The 22,981-nt window shown below is 45.7% G+C and overlaps 1 protein-coding gene across 2 annotated transcripts in view; it reads left to right on the top strand.

Moving 5' to 3' along the window:
* The first annotated feature begins 4,732 nt into the window (after positions 1-4,732).
* Positions 4,733-22,981, top strand: part of Stag1 (stromal antigen 1) — a 187,890-nt gene continuing 169,641 nt past the window's right edge. For both annotated transcript variants that reach the window (XM_042670355.1, XM_042670356.1), the window contains exon 1: positions 4,733-4,969. The gene's annotated coding sequence lies outside the window, so the exon portion shown is untranslated. The remainder of the gene's footprint in view (positions 4,970-22,981) is intronic.

Consider the following 22,981-nt stretch of genomic DNA (forward strand, 5'->3'; position numbering starts at 1 on the left):
TGCGCTACTCCATTTATATAAAATTGTAGAAAATGCAATTAACCTATAGTGAGAGAAGCCAGACCAGTGTCTATCTGGGGAAAGGAATAAAGCAAGCAGGGAGGGGTTAGTTTACAAGGCAATGTGGAACTTTATAGAGATGATGGATATATTCATTATGTTGATGAATGACTAAGAGCAATTATGTGGAGTAGAGCCAGGCCAAAACTGTTATTGTTTGTGCTGGTATTGGGGCTTTAACTTACGTCCAGGCAGCTCAGCTGTTCTTTAGAATTTTTTGCTCAAGGCTGGTGCTCTACCACCTGAGGCATATGGGGCCACTGCTGGCTTTTTGCTGGTTCACAGGAGATAAAGAGTCTCAAGGACGTTGCTACCCTGGGCTGATTTTGAACGTTGATTCTCATATCTCAGCCTCCTGAGTAGCTAGGATTACAGGTGAGAGCTACCAGTGCCTGACAACAGTTTGACTGTTAAAGGCTTAGAGGCAAGTATAAAGTGGGAAGGAGGGATGAGGATGCTAATGGGAGAGAATTGCAACATCCACTGTGGAAATCTTTTCTGGGGGTTTTCATTGCATTATTTACAGTTACAAAGAAAACCAACACCAAAGAGCTAAAACTGATGTGGCTGTGTGAGATAACCAAGCAGTGGGTATTAGCAGAATAGCAGGGAACCATTAGATATCCTCTAAAGATATACTAACCTCAAATATAAATACTAATAAATACATGAGACTCTTATCTCCAATGAATCACCAGAAAACCGGAAGTGGTGCTGTGGCTCAAGTGATAGAGTGGCTGGCTTTGAGCTGCAGAGCTTGGGGACAGCGCCCAGACCCAGAGTTCAAGCCCCATGACCGAAGTGGGGGGAAAAAGTAATAGCCTGAGCATACTAGGATCCTAAGAAATTTGGTGAAATAAATGACTTTTTTACTGATACTTGTCTCTCTGTTTTTTGTCTGTTTTGTTGTAGTTTAAGACCAGGCCTCCAACTTGGCACTTGAAGCTTTGCCTCACTGATTAGTGCTCTACCAACTTCACTCTCTGTAAAACCATATTTAAGATCCTCGAACTCTTACCTGTAACTGTTTCTAGCCTACTGCCGGGGGGGAGGTTTTCTTCTCTTTGTCTACCTTTTTCTTTTTTCTCTTCTTCTTCTCTTTGCTACGAGGTTACTGATTCTGAAAGTATGTTCTGTTCTAGGGAATTATCAACACGGATGGTTTTTAGAAGAAATTGTGGTTTCGGTTAAAAAAAAAAATAGGAAAATTGGTAATTTAATCCAACCGTGGATTGTGAGGTGGAACATCATGGCATATTACTGCCACCAACTGGCACCACATCCGAATTGCAAGCCTAGGGGGAGGAAAAAGGGAAAACCATTTGACTTGGCAACTTGCTATCATATTGTACAATGAAGTGAACCACACGAGCAAACCAAGAGAGGGGGCTGATGAGGCAAGCGCATGGCTTGTGGAAGTGGTAAAAGGGAAGGGGGGAGAGTTGGGTGCTGGTGGTTCACACCTTTAATCCTAGAGATCTGGAGGATTGAGGTTCCAAGGCAGCTGGGGGCAGAAAAGTGTTAAGAGACTCCACCCCCAAAATATCCAGCTAAAAGCTGGATAAAAGTAGTGTGATTTGGTGGGTAGAGTACCAGCCAGGTGAGTAAGTATGAGGTCCTGAGTTAAAACTCTGGTGCCAGAAAAAGAAGAAGAAGAAAAAATAGGGTGTGTGGGGGGGGAGGGGGATAGAGGGTGAGGAAATGTGATCAGATGAGGAAAGACTTCTTGGGTATAAACATCTAATAGCTGCACCCTCAACTGTACCTGCAAAAGGAGACTGGAGGGAAGAATCATAAATTGTTAAATCATTACATCGTCAAAACAAGTAAGTTCTGTATTTTTACTCTATGCAGAAGAGTGAGATCAATTGAATAACAACTCTTGTGAGCTGAAGTTACAGAATGTGAGCTGAAGTTACAGAATGTGAGTTGGAATGAGAGAATAAACCTAAGTTTGGCCAATATTTTAAAGGAAGTTTGTTATCTATACAGTCCCAACTAGTTCTTTGTATTATAACGCAAAGTTATTGAAGACACAAAGCAATTTGCCCAAGGTTATTCAGTTTCCCAGCGGCGTGTGGATTCCATGTTCTTAAACATTGCACTGCTGGAATTAGAGTCATATTAGGAATTCAAAGGGAGATGAATGATTTTTTTTTTTTTTGGTTGGTTGTGGGCCTTGAACTCTGGGCCTGTGTGCTGTCCCCGAGATCTTCAGCTCAAGGTGAGTGAGTGCACTACCACTTGAGCCTCAGCGCCACTTCTGGTTTTCTGGTTGTTTATTGGAGGAAAGAGTCTCATGGACTTTCCTGCCCTGGGCTGGCTTTGAACCGCGATCCTCAGATCTCAGCCTCCTGAGTAGCTAGGATGACAGGTGTGAGCCACTGGAACCCCGCAGATTTTTTTTTTTTTCGAGATTGTGATTAAAATAAAAAAAAAATAAAAAGGTTAGCCACACACTTTTATGATGGAGAAGACATCAAACCATTATTGGAATCCCATTGATTCGTGGAGCCTAGGGCAGTTACCTTCTTCCTCTGGCTTGAGACCTGGCCCCTCGAAGCACCAGTGAGAGCTAACTACTGGCTCTGCAGAACAGTACAACAGGAAGCCGAGGTGGGGATGAACGGCAGACCTATATCTATAGACAACTCAAGAGCCTAGTCATCCTCCAGTGAAAAACGCCACGGCACCTTGCCGCCAGAGTGAGCGGCGGAAAACCAGACACAGGTTCACCTAAGGATCGTCGGGCGGCTTGAGGCAGGCTGTGAACACGGGGCTGGGGGGGGGGGGGTTCCCAGAGGAAAGAATCAAGGTCTGTCGGTGGGTGGTGGTGGGACCCTGGGTTTGGGAGGAGGAGGGAAGAGTTGGGATTTTGGTAGTGAGGAGTTGCAAGCAGGTGGAAGTCTTGGCCGAGGAGGGGGGAGGACGCAGGTGGAGACAAGGGGAAAGAGAGAGGGGCCTGGCCCCCCCCCCCCCCCTTAAGCTTGGTCAAGATCTCCTGTGAGCATGTGGAGCCAAGGGTAAGGGAAAGGGGCCTGGCTGCACACACACCCTCAAGCTTGGCCCGATCTACCCTGTGGGCAGCTCTTACCAGGCCAGGCTGGATCCCTGCACCCCGGCCCCCTGGGCCAGGCAGGCTGAGGGGGGGGGAGGGGAAGGGGGAGAGGGATCCCGAGGCGGGGGGGGGGGGGGAAGGGAGGATCCCGAGGCCGGGGGGGGGGGGGCGGGAGGAGGAGGGATCCCGAGGCCCGGGGGGGGGGGGGGAGGGAGGAGGGATCCCGAGGCCCCAGGCGGGGGGGGGGGGGGAGAGGGGGAGAGGGGGGAATCCCGAGGCCCCAGGCGGGGGGGGGGGGGGGGAGGAGGAGGGATCCCGAGGCCCCAGGCGGGGGGGGGGGGAAGGAGGGATCCCGAGGCCCCAGGCGGGGGGGGGGGGGAGGAGGAGGGATCCCGAGGCCCCAGGTGGGGGGAGGAGGGATCCTGAGGCCACGGGGGGGGGGGGGCGGGGAGGAGGGGGGATCCCGAGGCCCCAGGTGGGGGGAGGAGGGGGGATCCCGAGGCCCCAGGTGGGGGGAGGAGGAGGGATCCTGAGGCCCCAGGCCGGGGGGGGGGGGGGGGGTCTGGTGTCTCCAGCTGCAGCCGGGCTCCCCTCTGCTCTCGGCTACCTGAGCTAATGCTGCCGCCTCAGGCAAGGCCGGCTGCGTGGAACTCGCTTGGCGCGGGGGGGGGGGGGGGGGGAGGGGGAGGGGGGAGAGAGGAAAGAAAGAGAAGAGGAGGAGGGGAGGGGGGAGGACAGACGAGAGAGTGAGGGAGAGAGGAAGGAGAGGGAGGGTGGAGGGAGGGAGGCCGACGCCATCCGATCCGGAGCAGACAGCGCTCCGCCCCACCGGCGGAGGGGGGAGGAGGGGGGACGGGGGGGGGGGACGGGGTCTCCACAGAGTTGTCAGCTCGCCCCCCTCCTCTCCTCCGTCAACAATACATCTCGAATACAAAGCCCGGGCCCCCGAGACTCAAACCTGGGCCTGGGCGCGCGAGTGCGCGCGCGCGCGCAGGACTCCGCCCCCTCCCCCCCCCCCCCGCGTCCCGCTCCTTCCCGCGCCGTCTCGGAGTGGCGGGAGTGGAGGAATGGACGGGGAGGGCTGTGTATGCGTGCGCGCGTGCGCGTGTGTGTGTGTGTGCGTGTGTGTGTGATGGATTCCTTCCCAGACCTTCCAGAAGCTCTGAAATAAAAACATTAAAAAAAAAAAAAATGGCGGGCGACAACTCAGCGCGAGCGGGCCGCGCAGGCGCCCTGGCGGCCGTCCTTCCGCCAGCCGCCAGCGGTCCGGCTCGGGGGGGAGGGGGGGGCCGACGGAAGGAGGTGGGGGGCGGGCTGGAGCGCGGGAGAGGTCTTCCGCCGCACGCGATTGGCTGAACCACGGCGGGAGGGGGGAGGAGGGCGGGACCTCCGCGGCGCGGCCACGTTTTTCCCGCCCCGCTCTGGCGCATGCGCGCTGCCCACACACTCTCTCCCCCCCCCCCTCCTCCTCAGGAAAGCGTCTGCGCGTGCCGCCCTCCCTCGCCCTCCCTCCCCCGTCGCCCCCCTCCGGCGCCTCAGCTCCCTCCCGCCCGCCCGCCCGCCTCGCTTTCCGGGTAAGGCCCCCGTCCCGTCAGCGAGGCACCGGAGCACGGTGGCCAGCAGAGGGCGGTCCGGACCCGAGTCTGCAGCGGCGCCATTGGCGTGTGGAAAATGCCACCAGATGGCGGGTTAGGATTGCGGCTCCGTTGAAGGCGCGGCCCCCCGTTCCCGAGCCCCCCGGCGACCACCCTGGAACCACCCCCCCACCACGGGAATAACACACCGGAGACTTTGCGGGGGGGGTTGAGGACGAGGTCGACGGCCGGCAGCCGGCCCGGATGGGCGGCTGAGGTGAGTGCGGGCGGGCGGGCGGCGGCGGCGGGGGGCGGGCAGAGGGGGGGACTGCGGCGGCGGCGGCGGCGGCGGCGAGGCGCGGGGGCCGCCAGCGCCGATCCAAGATGGAGGCCGGCCGGGCGGCTCGGCGGGGCGCGCGGGGCGCGGGGCGCGGGCCGGACTGCGGGGCGGGGGGGCCCCGGGCGGGCGCGGGGCACGGCGGGAGGCCGCGCGCGGGGCCTGGGTGTGTGTGCGCGCGCGCGCGTGTGTGTGTGTGCGCGGGGCCGTCGGGATGGACGTGCCACCCCCCCCCGCCACCCCCCTTCCTCCTCCGGGAGGGGACGGGGGACGCGGCGGGGGGCACCCCGACATCCCGCTCTCCCGTACCCCCGCGGGCCCCCGAAAACCGTGTCCTCGCTCGCCCGCCCCGGGGCAGCACGGAGACCGGCGCCCAAGCCTTTGTGGCGCGCTCGGGCCCGCGGCCAAGCCCGCCCTCCCCCCCCACCTTCTTCCTCATCCCCCCCCCCCCCAGCCCGGGCTTCTCAGGACGGGGCCGGGCCTGGGCCCAAGCGGGCGGGCGGGCGCCAACGCTCTCGGTCGCCCTGCGTTTCTGCAGTGTCTTTTTTTCCTTCCTCTCTCTCTCTCTCTCTCTCTCTCTCTCTCTCTCTCTCTCTCTCTCTCTCTCTCTCTCTCGTGTCACATGACAACGAGCTGGGCTCAGCCTGTGAGGGGGTCGGGGGTAGAGTGGGGGGGGGAGGCCCGCACAGCGAGGCGTCTGGGCCTCCCCGGCCTCTGGTGGGTGGGTGGGTGGGTGGGTGGGTGGGTGGATGGATGGATGGATGGATGGATGGATGGTGTGAGTGTGTGTGTGTGTGTGTGTGTACACAGGGGGGAGGGTTGACCTGGAGGGAGGGAGGGAGGGGTGGGGGTGGGGGGCGAGAATCGCCTGGCAGCCGGGCTCTTTCCCGCTATCTGTGTCCCTTCTCCTCCCCCTCTCCTCTTCTCCCCCCCCCCCCCCCGCCCTTCCTCCCACGATTTTGGGGAGAGGGCAGGAGGAGGGTGGGTGGGGGGATCTCCAGTGAAACGTGTCCAAGCCAGAACACTGCCACCCCCTCTCACCTTGGCGGGCTAGTTTCCTCTGTCTTCCCCCTCCTTACTCCCCCCCTCCACCCAGAGGAGGCCCAATAAAAGTTGTTTTCCCTCCTTTTCTAGGTGTGTGGGGAGCGGGTTTGGGGGGGGGGGGAAGCTGGGAAACTGGAGGGTCTGGAGTTGAGACCTCAACCTCTCCTCTTCCCTCTCCTCAACCCCCCTCCCCCTCCTCCTTCTTCTGGCAAGAAGCCCCCCCCCCATACACACAGCTGGGTTGCTTCACTTTTGTGCTGTTGAAGGCACCCAGACATTTTCCAGTTTTTAGGGGATTGTCTCCCTCCCCCCCCCCACTCTTATCTACCCTGGAAATGTTACCCAGTCTTTTGCACGTTGCGGGCGTTTGTAAGTCATGGGATGGGTGCTTTTTCTTTTTGGGCAGCTTGTAAAGACCCCACCCCACCCCAAACAATGCTTGATGGTTTGTTAGGGAATTTATCTGCTGTGAAAAGTTGGTTGGTGATGGGTGCTGTTTATTTTTGACTCCTGGTAGTGTTTGGAAACCACCGTGTTTTGCCTCTGAGCAGAAAGGGTTTGAAATGAAGTTATCTTCTTAATTGACCAAAAAAAAAAAAGTTGTGTGCTTTTTGTAACTTACTTGAATTTGAATGTGACTGTTGTACCTTGAGTTCTCAGCGTGTGTATTTTAAGGAAATTGCGAATTCTGATGGGGGAAAGGAAGCACTTAATGAAACATCCGTAAGAGTGAAAATAAAAACAACTCCTCTAGTGTGTGATGTGTACTGTGTCCTCACATTTCTTAATGAATTCAGGCTTTAAAAAAATTAGACCAAAGAGAAAAATGCTGAAGGAGCTGGAAATATTTTGTTGGTTTTGAGTTTTGAAATCCTAAACAGATTGTTACTTAAATAAAATTGTACAAACCTACAGGTGTTCTGCCCCCCTCCCCCATTTCCTTCAAAACCATACTTTGAGGCTTAGAAAGATGGTTTTCTCTCCTACTTGGGAGACTTGAGTCTAATTGAATCTCCAGTGTGAGGGGTAACTAGGAACACCTGGGTAACACCCAACACCCCCCCATCTCCAAACCATTACCTGTACTTGGAATAAAATAACGTCAATAACGAAGTGATCTACCAGTGGTCTTCTTTACAAACTGCTCTTGGGTAGAAAGAAAATTCTCTGGATTCAGTTTTGTTTTGTTACTCTACAAAAGTTAAGTAAGGGATGTTTAAATAGATGTGAAATAGGGAAAATAATGTGATCAGGACCACATCCTTTGAAGAGGTATACAACTAACTGTTGCTGTGAATGACTTAATGCTTTCAGGGAGTTGTGGTGTAGGGAAGGGAAAATCCTGAGCTGAAGTTACTTGAAACATCCAGTTTTGTGCTGTATGGGATTGTACTCATTAAGTTTTATTTTCCTCCTCTGTAAAATGAGGGTAATAGAGTAGTTGTTTAGCCAGATGGGTGTGTGAAAAAGTTTTTAATCCTAAAACATAACATTTATAGTTGTGATTTTTTTTTTTTTCCCTTACTTGGTTCCATGTCAGTGTATCTTCATTATCTCAGTGCTTGCAAGGAGATATGCACTTTGAGGAAAGGTACATCCCTTTCCTTTTTAAAACAATTTTCTGTCATATCCTTATTGAAGGTAGTTTATGTGTCTTGTTTTGGTGCGTAACAAGTTAATACAAATTTAGTAGATTAAAACTTGTTTCAGTTTCTATAGATCAGAAGCTTGGATATGGTGCCAAAACACCGGAAATAGAGCTGTGGCCCAAGTGTTAGAGTGTTAGCCTTGAGGAAAAAAAAAAACAAAAACAACAGGAACATTGCCCAGGCCCTGAGTTCAAGCCCTAGGACTGGTACAGACAACAACAAAAATCCAAAACGCCAATACAAATGAAAGGACCAGAGGCATGGCTCAGGAGGTAGAGCACTTTCCCAGCATGTGCAGGTCACTGGTACTGCAGTTAGCCTGATTAGGGCAAGCCTGCTAAGATAATCTGTTTGATGAACAATTAAGGTCTTTAATTACATATATAAAATATCTAATGCCATATAACAGCACAGAAAAGCTATCCCATTATAACTACAGATCTGTTCCACCCTCAAGGGGATTAATTATACAAGTGTCATTAGAGAGTCTTGATTATATAAGGTCATTAGAGGGTCTTCAGAATTGTACCTGTGTGGGCAAGAAGTATCTTCACAAAACAATAGCCTCATTTGATCTTGCTTAATTTCTTTGCTTTTGCTGCGATGCTAGAGATTGAATTCAGTGTCCAGCACACGTCAAGCACTCCATAACTGAGTTTACATCTAGACTCCTTTATTTTTTGACATGGTCTCACTGGATTCTTCTGGCTTAGTTTCCCCTAGTCTCTAGATTGCAAGGCTAAGATTGTGCAATTTTTGCTGTTCCTTAATGCCTGTTGTTTTACCCCTATTGTTCATGAGATTAAATCTCGGGAAAGTTAAGGAATTTAAATACCTTAAATTGAACTCCTGTTAAGTAGCAGGCAGGCTCACAAATTCATTGCATCAGACTGCGCTCTGGTATGATTATTAGTCCAACAGCATGTGAAAGAGAACTCTTCGAGTAGTTATTTGAAAGTATCAGCGTAGGTTAATTTTGGTGGCACAAAGGAGATAGCACAAGTTTGTTTATTGATGTGGTTTGACAGTCAAAGAAACAAAGGTATCTTTCCTTCCTTCCCTCCTTCCCTGGAGCTTGAACCAACAGCCTCAAGCTCTTGCTCATGGCTGTTGCTCTAACTCTTGAAGTACACTTCTAGTCCTGCACTGGGGCCTCTGGGCCTAACTATAGCCACACCTGTAGTTAATTGGAGAGGGAACCTCCCATAAGACTTTTCTGCCAGGCTGGTTTCAAGTTGAGATTTTGTATGTCTCAGCTTCCTGGGTAGCTAGTATTATAGTAATGGGCCCCTAGTGTCCAGCTAAAAAAGCAAAACTTTTCAAGAAGAGGCAGTTAGAATAGATTTAACTAGTATATGAAACTTTAAAAATTACAAGCAAGCATTAATTTGGTGAAGAGGCCTCGTGTGTAGCTTGGAGGGTCTGGATTTAATGCCCAGTATCATCAAAAGCAACACAAGTATTATTGAGAAGATAATGCTTACCTTCCTACTACAGAGATGATACTGTAGTTACTTGTAGTTTTTGTTGTTTCTGAACAAAGATAGGACTCTTTAGAATTTCAGGTGGTTCTTGGTACTGTTGATATTCTATAGGGAAAAAAGTAATAAACAGAGACTTAAAAAGATGCTCTTTGATCTTATAGCATGAGTTGGTTCTTGTAGAAAGAAAGGTCTAGAGAAGGAAGGGTGAGTTTTCTGTTATTTTGATAGGTAAGAGTTCAGGATCCCAGTTTCTTACCTTAATGCTGAGAGAAGCCATCATTGAGAAATAGATGGTGTTTTTAAAGTGAGCTTAGTAAATAAGTAGGTCATAGTTAGATCAATTAGTCTCACAAACCCTTTCTGCACATAACACATCCCAGTTGCTTCCTTTGGGGCTTTTTCTTTACTTGAATTAGTAAGTCCCAACTAAGTCCGTCTTTTTGAAAATATACAAGTCTTTGTGCTGCTGTCGTAAGTGGTACACCAGTGAGTTGCCCAAACGTTCTGTATCCTTTTATAATTAAACATAGAGCAATAACTTTCTAACTTGGGTGATACTTACGAAACCATTTTGCAGTGTAACCAGTACAGGTACACGTATAACAGTAATAAATGGCTCATGAAAGATTCCATCTTTGAGAAGGAGACTTTCTTTTCGTTATTATTAAATGTGTTTGTTATTATAAAGGTGATGTACAGAGGGGTTACTGTTTCACAAGTCAAGTAATGAGTATCATTTGAAATTGGAATTTTCTTTGTAAGGTTATTATTTTTTTTTTTTGGGTCCGGTCGTGGGGCCTGAACTCTGGGCCTGGGCGCTGTCCCTCAGCTCTTCAGCTCAAGGCTAGCGCTCCACCACTTGAGCCACAGCACCACTTCCGGCTTTTTTCTTTTTGCTTATGTGGTGCTGAGGAATTGAACCCAGGGCCTCAGGCATGCAAGGCAAGCGCTCTACCACTGAGCCAACTTCCCAGCCCCTGTAAGGTTATTTTTTGAAAGCCTCTCACTGTGTAGTCCCAGCTGGCCTAGAACTTGCTTTGTAGCCAGACAGCCTCAAATTCTCAGTTTTCCTGCATCAGCTTCTTGACTGCTGAGATTACGGGCTTTGGTACTACCACACCACAGGGTTTTTGATAACAAGTGCAAATCACTTTTAGGGCTGTGAATAATTTCCATTTTTATCATGTGTCAGTTTTTAAATGAAGGATCTGGAACTTGTGAGGCATGCATTCTGCTGACATTTCAGGTAAAAGAACAGGGTGTGCAATGGGATGTGCGAGTGTAGCCCCGTGGTTCCCACTGCTGTACCAGTAGTGCCAGTGTGGTTGGAACCTTATTAGATATACAGGTTCCTCAGCCCCATCTTAGGCCTAGTTTGGAATTCCAGGGCTGAGGACCAGCAGTCTGTTGAACAGGTATTTTAGGTGATTGTGATGTAGGCTCAAAAACTACTGTAGCCTACCTCTTCAGGATACTTGGGATTGTTTAGAGAAGGGGTCCTGTGGAGGAGTGATTTAAAATGCATACCTGTAGCCTGTGACCACAGTGCCTGGTGTGCCAAACTAAGGATTTTGAACTCTATCTTAGGCCAGTGGTTGCTTGTGAGAGTTGCCTGAGGGGCTGGTGCTGGGGTGATTAGCTAAATGGAAGAGCTTGTGCAAAGTTCTGGGTTCAGCTTCCTTTCATCCCTACACAAATAAAGGGGAGTATCCCCTGGGAGCTTTAAACCTATATACCAGTGCCTGAGATTCACTGCAGCCAGGACCACTGACCCCATTCCTCTTGAGTCCAGATGTTCTGTGAGGGTGCTGAGCCATAATGTTGACAGGATTATTTATCCCGGGTGTGAAATATTATGTCAAGGATGTGAAAACAAATAGCCATTTATGTAGGTTTTACATTTATTTCACAGGTGCGGTTGAGAGGGTAAAGGACTTTTCTCCCAATTCCAGTGGGAGTTTGTGAGTTTGAATTCAGGCTTTTGTAACTCTGAAGACTAGCCATTTTAGGCAATTGAAACAACGAAACACACTCCACACACTTCCTCCCTCAATGGAGCTCATAGACTTGCCTGGGAAAGTAATCCTGTCTTTAAGCTGTAATTGAACTTTTGCATTTTCTTCCACTTAAATGTAGTTGTATCAATACCTATTTCTTCTCACCAGTAGAAATCAGCAACATTTTCACATTATAATTCTAATGTCAATGTCTCTAAATATAATTTTCCCAATTAGTATATAAAAATTAGGCTAACTGCCGGGCGCTGGTGGCTCACGCCTGTAATCCTAGCTACTCAGGAGGCTGAGATCTGAGGATCGCGGTTCAAAGCCAGACCGGGCAGGAAAGACCGTGAGACTCCTATCTCCAATAAACCACCAGAAAACCGGAAGTGGCGCTGTAGCTCAAGTGGTAGAGCGCTTGCCTTGAGCTGAAGAGCTGAGGGACAGCGCCCAGGCCCAGAGTTCAAGCCACGACCGACAAAAAAAAAAAAAAAAAAAAAAAAATTAGGCTAACTGGAAGCTACTTAGGTGGCTGAGGCAGAAGGATCGCCTGATGCCAGCCTGGACTGGTTTAGAAAAATCTGATGGTATCCACCTCCAGGATCTGGTGGCTCCTGCCTTAAAGAGGCTATTTTACAGTATGACAACTTTGCTTCTCTAATCAATATAAAATATTGATAATTAAATTTGGGCTTAATAACTCTTCTAAGCATGGTATAATTCATTGAGTATTCATTAATGTATACTTGCTATAGAGTAGACAGAAAACAAAAATACCAATATGTTTAGTTACCCCTCACATTAGAGTTACTTATAAAAATCGCCTTCTACCCTCTTTATTTGGCTGTTGAATTGAAAGATGTTCTTTGTCACATGTCAGGATTATTAGATTGGAAAATACTTTGGATTTAGTATACTTCTTTCCAAATAACCTCCTAAAAATTATCTTTCAGTCAGATTAGGAAGATAATATGTGTTGTTTATCAAGCATTATCATTCTGTAGCCTGATAACAGCCTTGTCCATTACAACTTTCTGTACTGATGGAATTGTGTGTTCTGTCTAGTGTGCTTGCTACTACCTGTGATGATACAAAACCCCCAAATAATGTCATATGGACTGTCAGTACTATAACATACAATAACAGTACTTCCTACGTGCCAGACCCTGTTGGAAGCATTTTGTGTGTACACGTTAACTCATGTGATCCTTATGACAACCTTTATGAAATGGGCACTGTTGTTCAGTCAGTTACACATGAGGAAATAGAGAAGTGAAATGACTTTCTAGAGATCATATAGCCAGCGACGAAGCAGATGTGGGCTATAGACCCTGACACTCGGCTGCCTTTATGCTCCAGTAATGCTATACTCCTTTATCGTTTTCTCCAAATGCATATGCAGAGTGCTTTCAGAGAAAAAGCTATTAGAAGGAATTTAAGGTACTTTAGTTCTAATTATTAACTAAAAATCATGTACCTGTTTGTTACTATTTGATTCTAATCGTGGACTTTATCTAATTCATTCCTTCCTTCCTTCCTTCCTTCCTTCCTTCCTTCCTTCCTTCCTTCCTTCCTTCCTTCCTTCCTTCCTTCCTTCCTTCCTTCCTTCCTTCCTTCCTTTTTTTCTTTTTGGTTGTGGGGCTTGAACTCTGGGCCTGGGCGCTGTCCCTGAGCTCTTCAGCTCAAGGCGAGCACTCTACCACTTGAGCTGCAGCGCCACTTCCGGTTTTCTGGTGGCTTTTTGGAGATAAGTTTCACGGACTTTCCTGCCATGGCTGGCTTTGAACCTTGTCCTCAGATCTCAGCCTCCTGAGTAGCTAGGATGACAGGCATGAGACACTGGTGCTCACCTTAATACTTTATTTTCTACAAGTCTATTTATTTATTTATTTATTACCAGTCAGGCATGGCCTAGGCGCTGTCCCTGAGCTTCTTTGGCTCAAGGCTAGTACTCTACCACTTGAGCCACAGAACTACTTCCAGCTTTTTCTGTGTATGTGGTACTGAGGAACCAAACCCAAGGCTTCATCCGTGCTAGGTAAGCGCTCTACTACTAAGCCACATTCGTAGCCTCTAGAAGTCAACTTTTATAGACATAGTGGCTACTTTTAATGACAAGCACTGATACTATTAAATAATTTATTATTTTCCCTGCAGACTAATTTAGACTTAGTTCTAAAAATTGAATTATAATATGCTTATTTTACTTACTGAATTAAACTGAAATGTAATTCTGAGGTCATTGTGATGAATTGGCTTTGGTTATTAATGGCTCTTTGGAGTCCCCCCTTCCTTTTACTGGGGCTTAAATTCAGGGCTTGGTCACTGTCCCTGAGCTTTTCCACTCAAGGCTGGTGCTCTACCACTTGAGCCTCAGCTCCACTTCTGGCTTTTTCCTGGCTAACTGCCCAGGCTGTCTTTGAACTTCAATTCTCAGCTCTCAACTCCTTGGTTTTTCACCCGTGGATCTAATCAACTACAAATTGGTTCTATTTTTGGACACCAAAAATATACTATTCTGGCTGTACTGAACCTGTATGTATTTTTTTTAATTGCCAGAAATCCTTTAAAAACGGTATAATTATATACCTTTTAGATTGTATTATTATGAGTTGATTTAAAATGTATAAATGTGTGTTTAGGTTATGAGCAATGATCTTATTGAGTATAAGGGCTCGAGTAGCCGTTGAAGGAGCGGAGATGCTGGCACCAGTCCTCCTCACATACCAGGGGGCCATGCATTTGAATAACTAACTTGTGTTACCACACAAGGGGAAAAGTATCTCTCAGAGCTCTGTTTTTAACTGATTCAGGCCAAGTTGATGAAATGAGATTGAAAGTGGGGGGTCGGGGGAGATGGCTGCTTGAGGAGGAATAAAAAGGGTTGTGAAATGGAGTCTTCACCTCTGGGTGGGTGTTGTGGTACGTGCCAATAACCCCAAGCCAAGGGAGAAGAACAATGAACAATGGTTGGATGTGGTAGAGCTGCCTGTCATCCTGGTGATGCAAGTAACCACAAATAGGATTGTAGTCCAGGCCAGCTGAGCATAAAGTGAGTCCCTAACTTGGAAAAATAACCAACACAAACAGGGACTGGCAGATTCAAATGGTAGAGCACCTTCCTGGCAAGAATGGGGTTCTGAGTTTTTTTTTTTAAAGCAAGATTAGAAGGAGCAAGCTATCGTTTCTCAAGTATCTGCTAGAAGCATTGTGCTTGGTGCTTTAAAATACATAGCCAGCCAGGCGCTGGTGACTCAGTCCTGTCTGTAATCCAGCTGCTCAGGAGGCTGAGATCTGAAGATCAGTATTCAAAGCCAGTTCAGGCAGGAAAGTCCATGAGACTTATCTCCAATAAAGCACTTTCTAGAAAACCGGAAGTGGCGCCGTGACTCCGGTGGTAGAGCGCCCACCTTGAGCTAAGAGTGCAGGAACAGCACCCAAGCCCAGAATTCAAGCGCCACAACTGACCAAAAACAATACAAAACAAAACAAAAAACATAGCCATTATTGTCAGATATAGCTGTTTATTAAACCCTTTCAATTGCTTTAGATTGATTACATGTTACTTAATTTGCACACATCCCTTTAGAGAATAGGATATTGGCAAAGCTATTTTATAGACAAATACCTTGTGAAGCTTCTCCTTTCCTCTTTCTTCCTCCTCACCCCCTTCCTCAAAGGTGAGAATGATCACAAATACAGGTGGGGAATAATATGACGATGGTGCTGAGGTGATCACTGATAACTCACTCTCAGTGAGTTTTTTCCATTTAACTTTTACCACTAGAAAATAAGGCAAAGAATTTGTCCTCAACTGAGGGAGAAACAGGTACTATGAAAAGATTAAGTGAGGAATTGTGTGGGGAGATGATGAGAGACACCCATTAGAAGGGGACCAGGAAAGTCATCTGTGAGGGTGTGAAATTTAAGCTGAGACACGCAGACTGGTTTAGGCACAGGGAATAGCAAAGACAAAAACCTATAGCAGAAAGCTGTGGTGTCCTAGGGTCTGAGAGAAAGCTGGATTTACTGCAGAGAGTAAATACAATAAGAGTGTATTGCCATTACATGAGGTTAGAGAAATAGGCAAAGACTAGATTATGTAGAGTTTATTTGGGATAGATAAGACTTCAAGGAGGGCAGATTTTTTTTTTCCTAAATGAAATGAAAAACTGTTGAGATTTTAGCAGAGGACTTTTTGTTGTTGTTATTAAAAAAATACGCTTTTAGGGGGAGTATAGCATGCTTGCCTAGCATGAGTGAAGTCCTAGGTTTGTTTGCTCCTCAAACAAACAACAAAGCAAACAAGAAATCAAATTCTAGTTCAGTGGTTCTTAACTGATGGAAATTTTTGTTTCGGGGGGAGAAGGATGTTTGGTAATGTCTACAGATATATTGTCAGAACTTGGAATGATGATGCAAAACTGTATTTCTGAATAGAGATCAACCGTGCACCTTAACAGTTTGTTGTCTAGCTTCTTAGAACAAAGAACCAACGGCTCAAAGTCGCTGTAGTGTCAGGACTGCTAATACTGTATCTGATTGTGAGATACTAGAGTAAGTAAATGGGGATAGAATGTAATAAGGAGAGTTAGATGACAATGGAATGCTAGTGACATAAAATGATTGTAATAGAGTTAATAATGAGAACTCATCTGTGCTGTGGAGATGTTGTGTTCAAATGCCTGAGAGAAACTTCCCACTTCCCCCCATTCCTAGGGCTTAAACTCTGGGCCTGGGTGCTATCCCAGAGTGTTTTTGCTCAAGGTTAGCCTTTAGCACTGGAACCACAGCTCCACCCTAGCTTTTTGTGGTTAATTGGAGATAAGAATTCCACAGAGGGGGCTGGGAAGGTGGTTCAGTGGTAGAGTACTTGCCTTGCATGCCTGAGACCCTGGGTTTGATTCTTCAGCACCACATAAGCAAAAAGAAAAAAGCTGGAAGTGGCGCTGTGGCTCAAGCGGTAGAGCGCTAGCCTTGAGCTGAAGAGCTGAGGGACAGTGCCCAGACCCCACAACCGGACCCCAAAAAAAAAAAAAAGAATTCCACAGACTTTTCTTGCTCTGGTTGGCTTCAAACCTTGATCCTCTGATCTCAGCCTCCTAGTAGCTAGTAGGCATGAGCCACCAGTGCCTGGCTGGAGAAGAACGATTTAAGGAGGCAAAGGTTAATTTTATTCAGGTTATAGGAAGCAGTCTATCAAGGTAGGGATGGTGTGGGGTTCAGAACAGCTGACCTTAAAGCAGCCAGGAAACTGGGAGATAGAATGTCTTTAGTCTTTAGCTTTCTCCTTTGCCCTCCTCTTTTATCCCACCTGGGCCCCAGCCTGTGGGATGGGACCTTACATCTTTAGGGCAGGGTTTTCCCCTCTTTACTTAATCTTAAATTAGTCTTCAATTAATCTGGAAACATCCTTATAGACACATCCAGAGGTGCTTCTCAGTTCAGTCTTTGACAAGCAAGATTAATCCCTGTCACAAATTAGAAAAGCTGTGTCAAGTTTTCTGACTAATGAATTGAATGAATGGTGACCCTGTTCTAAAATGGCCCACTGAGGGGAAGAACAGGAATGAGGTGTTGTGATTATTAAAATCTTACTTAAGTGAATGAATGTGAGTTGCCTTTACTAGAAAACTGGATAGAAGACTCAACACTAAGTAGAAGAAAACATGTACCTTGTGGCCGTAGTACTGTGTGCGGTCTATAATTGGTCACATTCAAGGCTTTGCAATCTTTTATCAGTTGTCATGTGTTTGGTAGTTCCTGCTCCTTTGGTTTGCATCGCTTAACATGTGACCAGGTGCCCTTTGGCTTGTATTTCAGTAGCAAAACACAGCTTCTGCTCATGGCTATCCTTACATCCCATCGGTCACTTTATTGTTGCTCTTTGGGAAAACATGGAATTGGGATTACTACTAGTGGTAATGAATATCTGATTTGCTAACCTCAATTTTTATATCTTTTTTTGTATACAGTAAAGAAAAACATTGATAGAGTAATATTTAAAAATACATTTTAAAGGTAGTTAAGTTCAACACACATGGGACCAACTGTGCAGATAACTCAGTTAAGTATATTTGGTGAACCTAGACAGAAATAGGGATAATCATTTTGTCATACACCTTTACTTTAAACATATATGCACATATAATTTGTTTTTCTAATTCTTGCCTCTTTTTTTTTTTTTAAATGCTGCTTGGGATTGAATTGGGGGCCTTTTATGGGTCCGGTCGTGGGGTCTTTTATGGGTCTGGTCATGGGGCCTGAACTTTGGGCCTGGGCGCTGTCCCTCAGCTCTTCAGCTCAAGGCTAGCGCTCTACCACTTGAGCCATAGCCCCACTTCTGGCTTTTTTCTTTTTGCTTATGTGGTGCTGGGGAATCGAACCCAGGGCTTCAGGCATGCAAGGCAAGTGCTCTACCACTGAGCCACCTTCCCAGCCCGCCTTTTATATAATCTACAAGTAAGCAAGTACTTTACTACTTGAGTACATCCCCAGCTAGCCTTTGTATTTACATTTTGGTTTTGAGTTAGGTGCCAGTGGTTTAATGCCTATGGCTCCCTAGCTACTCAGGAGACTGAGATCTGAGGATTGTGGTTGGAAGCCAGCATGGGCGGGAAAACCAGTGAGACTCTTATTGCCACTTCATCACCCAAAAGCTGGAAATGGAGCTGTGGCCCAAGTGGTAGAGCACTGGCTTTTAGGGGGTGGGTAAGGGAGTCAGGGACAGAGCCCAGGCCCTGAGTTTAAGCCTAAAGACTTGGTTTTGAAACAGGGTCTTGGTATTACCTTCAGCTTCCTCTAGCTCCAACTTCTGTCTTTAGTTGCTGGAATTATGGGAGTTTACTAGGACATCCAGTTTTAATTTATGCTTTTTTTTTTGTCTTGGGGCTTGAACTCTGGGCCTGGGTGCTGTCTCTGAGGTCTTCAACTCTTTGCGAGCAATGTACACCATACACTACTTCTGGTTTTCTGGTGGTTAATTGGGGATAAGAGTCTCATGGATTTTCCTTCCCCAGGCTGGCCTTGTTTGAACTGTAATCCTCAGATCTCAGCCTCCTGAGTAGCTAGGATTACAACTGTGAACCACCAGCGCCGTGCCTAATTTTTGCTTTTTAAAAGGTACCATACGATGACTAATGTGCTTATAGTAAAATTCTTGTTAAAGGTTCATTAAGAAATTGGAAACTTCTGATTCAAAATATTGGAAAAATACTGGAATTACATGTTGAGTAACATCTAGATTTGCAATTATAATACTTAATGCATTTGATTATTTCTATTTGGAACCTTTCTAAGGAATTGGAACCTATTTCAAGGAAATCCTTAAAAATGGAAATTTGATTGTCAGCCAGGAACATTATCTTCAAAAATAATAAATGATATTTTTCAGTAGAAGACCTAGTCATGATATTTTATATATCTTGAGATTTTAAAAAATTTTCTTTCAACATAGACATTTGATCATCTTACATAGTAGAGCTCTATTCAGCAATGTGCTACACTGTTATGCTAGGCAAAAGACTTTTGACATGTTTGTCTCAAGTATCACCCCCTCTTGCAGTATATTTTTGTATCTAGACAGAACCTTATTTACCTCTAGAAATACATTCCACTGCTTTGCAATTTTGTCTCCATTACATCTGCAAATAGAGATCAGTTTATCTTTCTGACTTGGCCCTGACCTGCTGAGCACAGCTGGAGCAAGACAGAAACCTTGCAGACTGGAGCTACTAAATATTTGTGCTCTTCTCTCTCTTAATTGGACTCTTCTGCATTACCCAGTAGTCTTTTTTTTTCTTCTGTCCTCTCCCTTACTCATAGCAGTTACTTTAAAAGCACACTTGTGTGTGTGGTGGGGGGGGGGAGGAGTTGGGGGAGGTGGAGAGGAAAGTGATGGTAGGGGAAAAACAAAGGAGGGTGTAACAGTGCTTGATAGGAAATGGACTCATTACCTTGCTCTTGTAACTGTAACCCCTCAGTACATAGTATCTTTATAATAAAACATATATAAAGGAAAAAAAACCACACTCTTCTGTAGCTTCCTTACCCCATTGTCTCTATTAGTAGTTGAGTTCATCTGTGTGCCAAGGAGCTTATACTTAAGTATTAATTGTTTTAGTTCTGGAAGATGTAAAAAGAGATTGAAATGAGACCAAATAAAGATCACTCTGACATTGACCATGTCCATCTGTTGGAGGTACACAGCAGACTAAAGTATACATTTTGGAATCATGTCTCTGTGGTATTTTTGTTGAGTGTACTATGAACTAATTCTAGTATAAAATAGTTTTTCTGTAGTAGCTTAATTCTTAAAATAGTTTTGTTTTCAGCGTGGGGAAAGTCTTTTTTTTTTTTTCCCAGTTTCTGTGGTTTATTTAAGCACAAATAAAAGGTGTACGCGAGCCATCTATTTTTCTTCACTGTGCAGCCTGGCATTGGGATTGGTGACTCTGATGGCCAGCTGGGTTGCTCGTTCCACGATGGCTTTTCGGTTCTTAGAGGAAACATTGTGGGTGATCTCAGCACAATAAGACTTGTTGCACATCAGCACTTCCAGCTCCTTGACGTTGTAGACCTGGAACTTCTGGAATCTACTGGGCAGCAGGTGCTTTGTTTTCTTGTTGCTCCCATAACCAACGTTGGGCATCAAGATCTGACTCTTGGATCTCCTCTGCACCCTCTTGTCAATTCCCCTGGGTTTCTGCCAATTACCCTGAATCTTTTTTTTTTTTTGGGTCCGGTCGTGGGGCCTGAACTCTGGGCCTGGGCGCTGTCCCTCAGTTCTTCAGCTCAAGGCTAGCGCTCTACCCCTTGAGCCACAGCGCCACTTCCGGCTTTTTTCTTTTTTCTTTTTGCTTATGTGGTGCTGAGGAATCGAACTCAGGGCCTTATGCATGCAAGGCAAGCACTCTACCACTGAGCCACCTTCCTAGCCCTACGCTGAATCTTGACATATCAGTTGGACTACTTGTGCCATAGCGCCACTTTCGATTTTCTGGTGGTTAAATGGAGATACAAGTCTCACAGACTTTACCTGTCCAGGTTGGCTTTGAACCACAATCCTCCTATCTCAGTCTCCTGAGATTACAGGCTTGAGCCACTGGTGTCTGGCACATAATGTAGCTCTTAAAAACAATTTATACCTCTGTCCAATACAAAATCTTTAAGATTTTAAAAAATTTATAATAGAACCTAATCACTTACTTTAATTATTTCTACCTCAAAGTAATTCTATTTCTTTTGCTGAAGAGTACAAAAGAATTAACTTTTCTAACAAGATTCTAAAGGAACGTACTTGTTTGCTTTTCTGTATAAAAAATTACTTCCAAGTGGAACTATCTGAATTTCTGTATTATTTCCTGTTGATAGACTTTCTGCTTCCCTCCTTTTCCCTATTGCAGTCTGTTCTAATTCCTTGTTTATACAATTTATTATTTTATTGGAGGTCTTTCTCTGTTTCTGCATACAACTAGATCAAATAATCAGTTTACCTGGTAGAAATTTGGGATTTTTTGGTTTTAAAGTATCTTTTTTCTTTTTCTTTCTTTCTTTTTTTGTCGGTTGTGGGGCTTGAACTCTGGGCTTGGGCATTGTCCCTGTGCTCTTCAGCTCAAGTTGAGTGCTCTACCACTTGAGCCACAGCACCACTTCCAGTTTTCTAGTGGTTTATTGGAGGTAAGAGTCCCATGGACCTTCCTGCCTGGCCTTGAACCGCAGTCCTCAGATATTAGCCTCCTGAGTAGCTAGGATTACAGGTGAGAGCCACCGCGCCTGGCTCATTTTTTTTTTTTTTTTAAATTGAGCTTTTGGATACTTGCTGTGTGTTTAAACAAGTAACTGCTTTATCTGGATCAATGACCTGGATTGTAATTCAGATTAGTCTTATTTTTTAGCAGCCTGTCCTTTTGTAAATCACTTTGACCTTACTGCCTCACTTGTATTGGAGAAAAGTAAGAATGCCTTCTGCATCTCTGCATGTTGGCTAGCAAATGAGTTCATACAACCATTCCCTGTTAACTCAGATATTAATATAACCACTTTTCTCTTTAGGGCCATATATTTGTGTGAAGAGTTCTCAACAGCATTCATTCAAAAAAACAAAATACAAGTTGCAATTTTTTTTTTTTTTGACCATGTAGTAGGAAAGAGGAGTGTATCCAGGGAAGGCTTGACCAGTTGCCTGTGAGTTCTAAAACATAGTTTGGAATTGATGGACTAGGTACCAGACTTGGGATTTTAGAATTGATAATGCTTAGAAAATATTTTCTTTCTTTCTTTCTTTCTTTCTTTCTTTCTTTCTTTCTTTCTTTCTTTCTTTCTTTCTTTCTTTCTTTCTTTCTTTCTTTCTTTCTTTCTTTCTTTCTTTCTTTCTTTCTCTCTCTCTCTCTCTCTCCCTCCCTCCCTCCCTCCCTCCCTCCCTCCCTCCCTCCCTCCCTCCCTCCCTCCCTCCCTCCCTCCCTCTCTTTCTTTCTTTCTTTTTCTTTGTTTTTCCCTGGTCCTGGGGCTTGAACTCGGCCTGAGCACTGTCCATGAGCTGCTTTGCTCAAGGTGGGTGCTCTACGACTTGGGTTACAGCTCTACTTCTGCCCCCCCCCCTTTTTTTTTCCTTCCTTTTTTTTTGAGTAGTTTATTGGAGGTAAGAGTCACAAGAGTTTCTTGCCCAGGCTGGCATCAAATCTCGATCTTCAGATCTCAGTCTCCTGAGTAGTTAGGATGATAGGTGACGACCCCCCCCCCCCCCCCCCCCCCCCGCAGAAATATTTTCATCCAATCAGATGACTTAACAGTTTGAGGTATCAATTAGGGGAAATTAACTTTCAAATGAAAGCTGTGTTGGCCAATTGCTGCATTCTTCTTTTGTAGGAAGACCTATTTGTTTTGGTAATAGATTATACTGTGACGATTGATTAGAAAACCTGGAATGAACTCAAAAACAAGTTGGATCATTTTAATTGTCAGTGTTATTGAGCTCTGATAGTCTGACAGATCTTTCTGAACAACAGCGGATCTGGGTCAGGATGGTCTCCAGGGGCTCTGCTGGAGACAAACTGCCAAATTTAATTTGTTGGAACACTCTTCACTATTGAATTAATTTGCTTCAGTTTCATACATTCACGAACAAGGTCTAGGTCCTGTTTCCCATGCCACCTTTCTTGAATTTTGTCTGTTTACTTTCCTCATTCCACAGATGGTGGTTGGCCCTCCATTTCTCTTCCTGTTGTGTTTGATTATTATTTAATTCTCAATGTTAACGTCAACTTTAAGACAACATTTTCTGTATAATTTTTGTTTTCTGGTAAAGTGAAATGGATTTATGAGTATTAAAATACTAAAACACCAAAGCCAATAATAACTATTAAACCCCAGCTTTTAATTGTTTCATTGATCTATATAAACTACTCCACTATTTGGAACCGTAGTTCACATATGAAAATTGGGGACTTAAGTTTATAATTCAGGATTAGGGTCCATGTCTGTGGGTTTGGTTAGGGATTTATTTAGGCTTCGTAGAAGAGTTCTATCATTTGAGTCACACCTCTGCTTCCAGATTTTTGCTGATTAATTGGAATCTTTCAATATGTCTGCCCAGTTTGGCTTCACACCTTGAACCTCAGATTTCAGCTTTGTGAGTTGCTAGGATTACAGGTGTGAGCCATTAGCATCCAGCTTAAGTATGTTTTAATTTACTGATTTTCAGTTACATTTTTCCTGTCTACTAAAAAGGTTGAGCACATCAGTGTTAGACATTTTCATGCTCCGTTATGCGAAGTG

This window comes from Dipodomys spectabilis, unplaced genomic scaffold, assembly GCF_019054845.1.
Source record: "Dipodomys spectabilis isolate Male_0828 unplaced genomic scaffold, ASM1905484v1 ptg000542l, whole genome shotgun sequence".
Classification (NCBI taxonomy): domain Eukaryota; kingdom Metazoa; phylum Chordata; class Mammalia; order Rodentia; family Heteromyidae; genus Dipodomys; species Dipodomys spectabilis.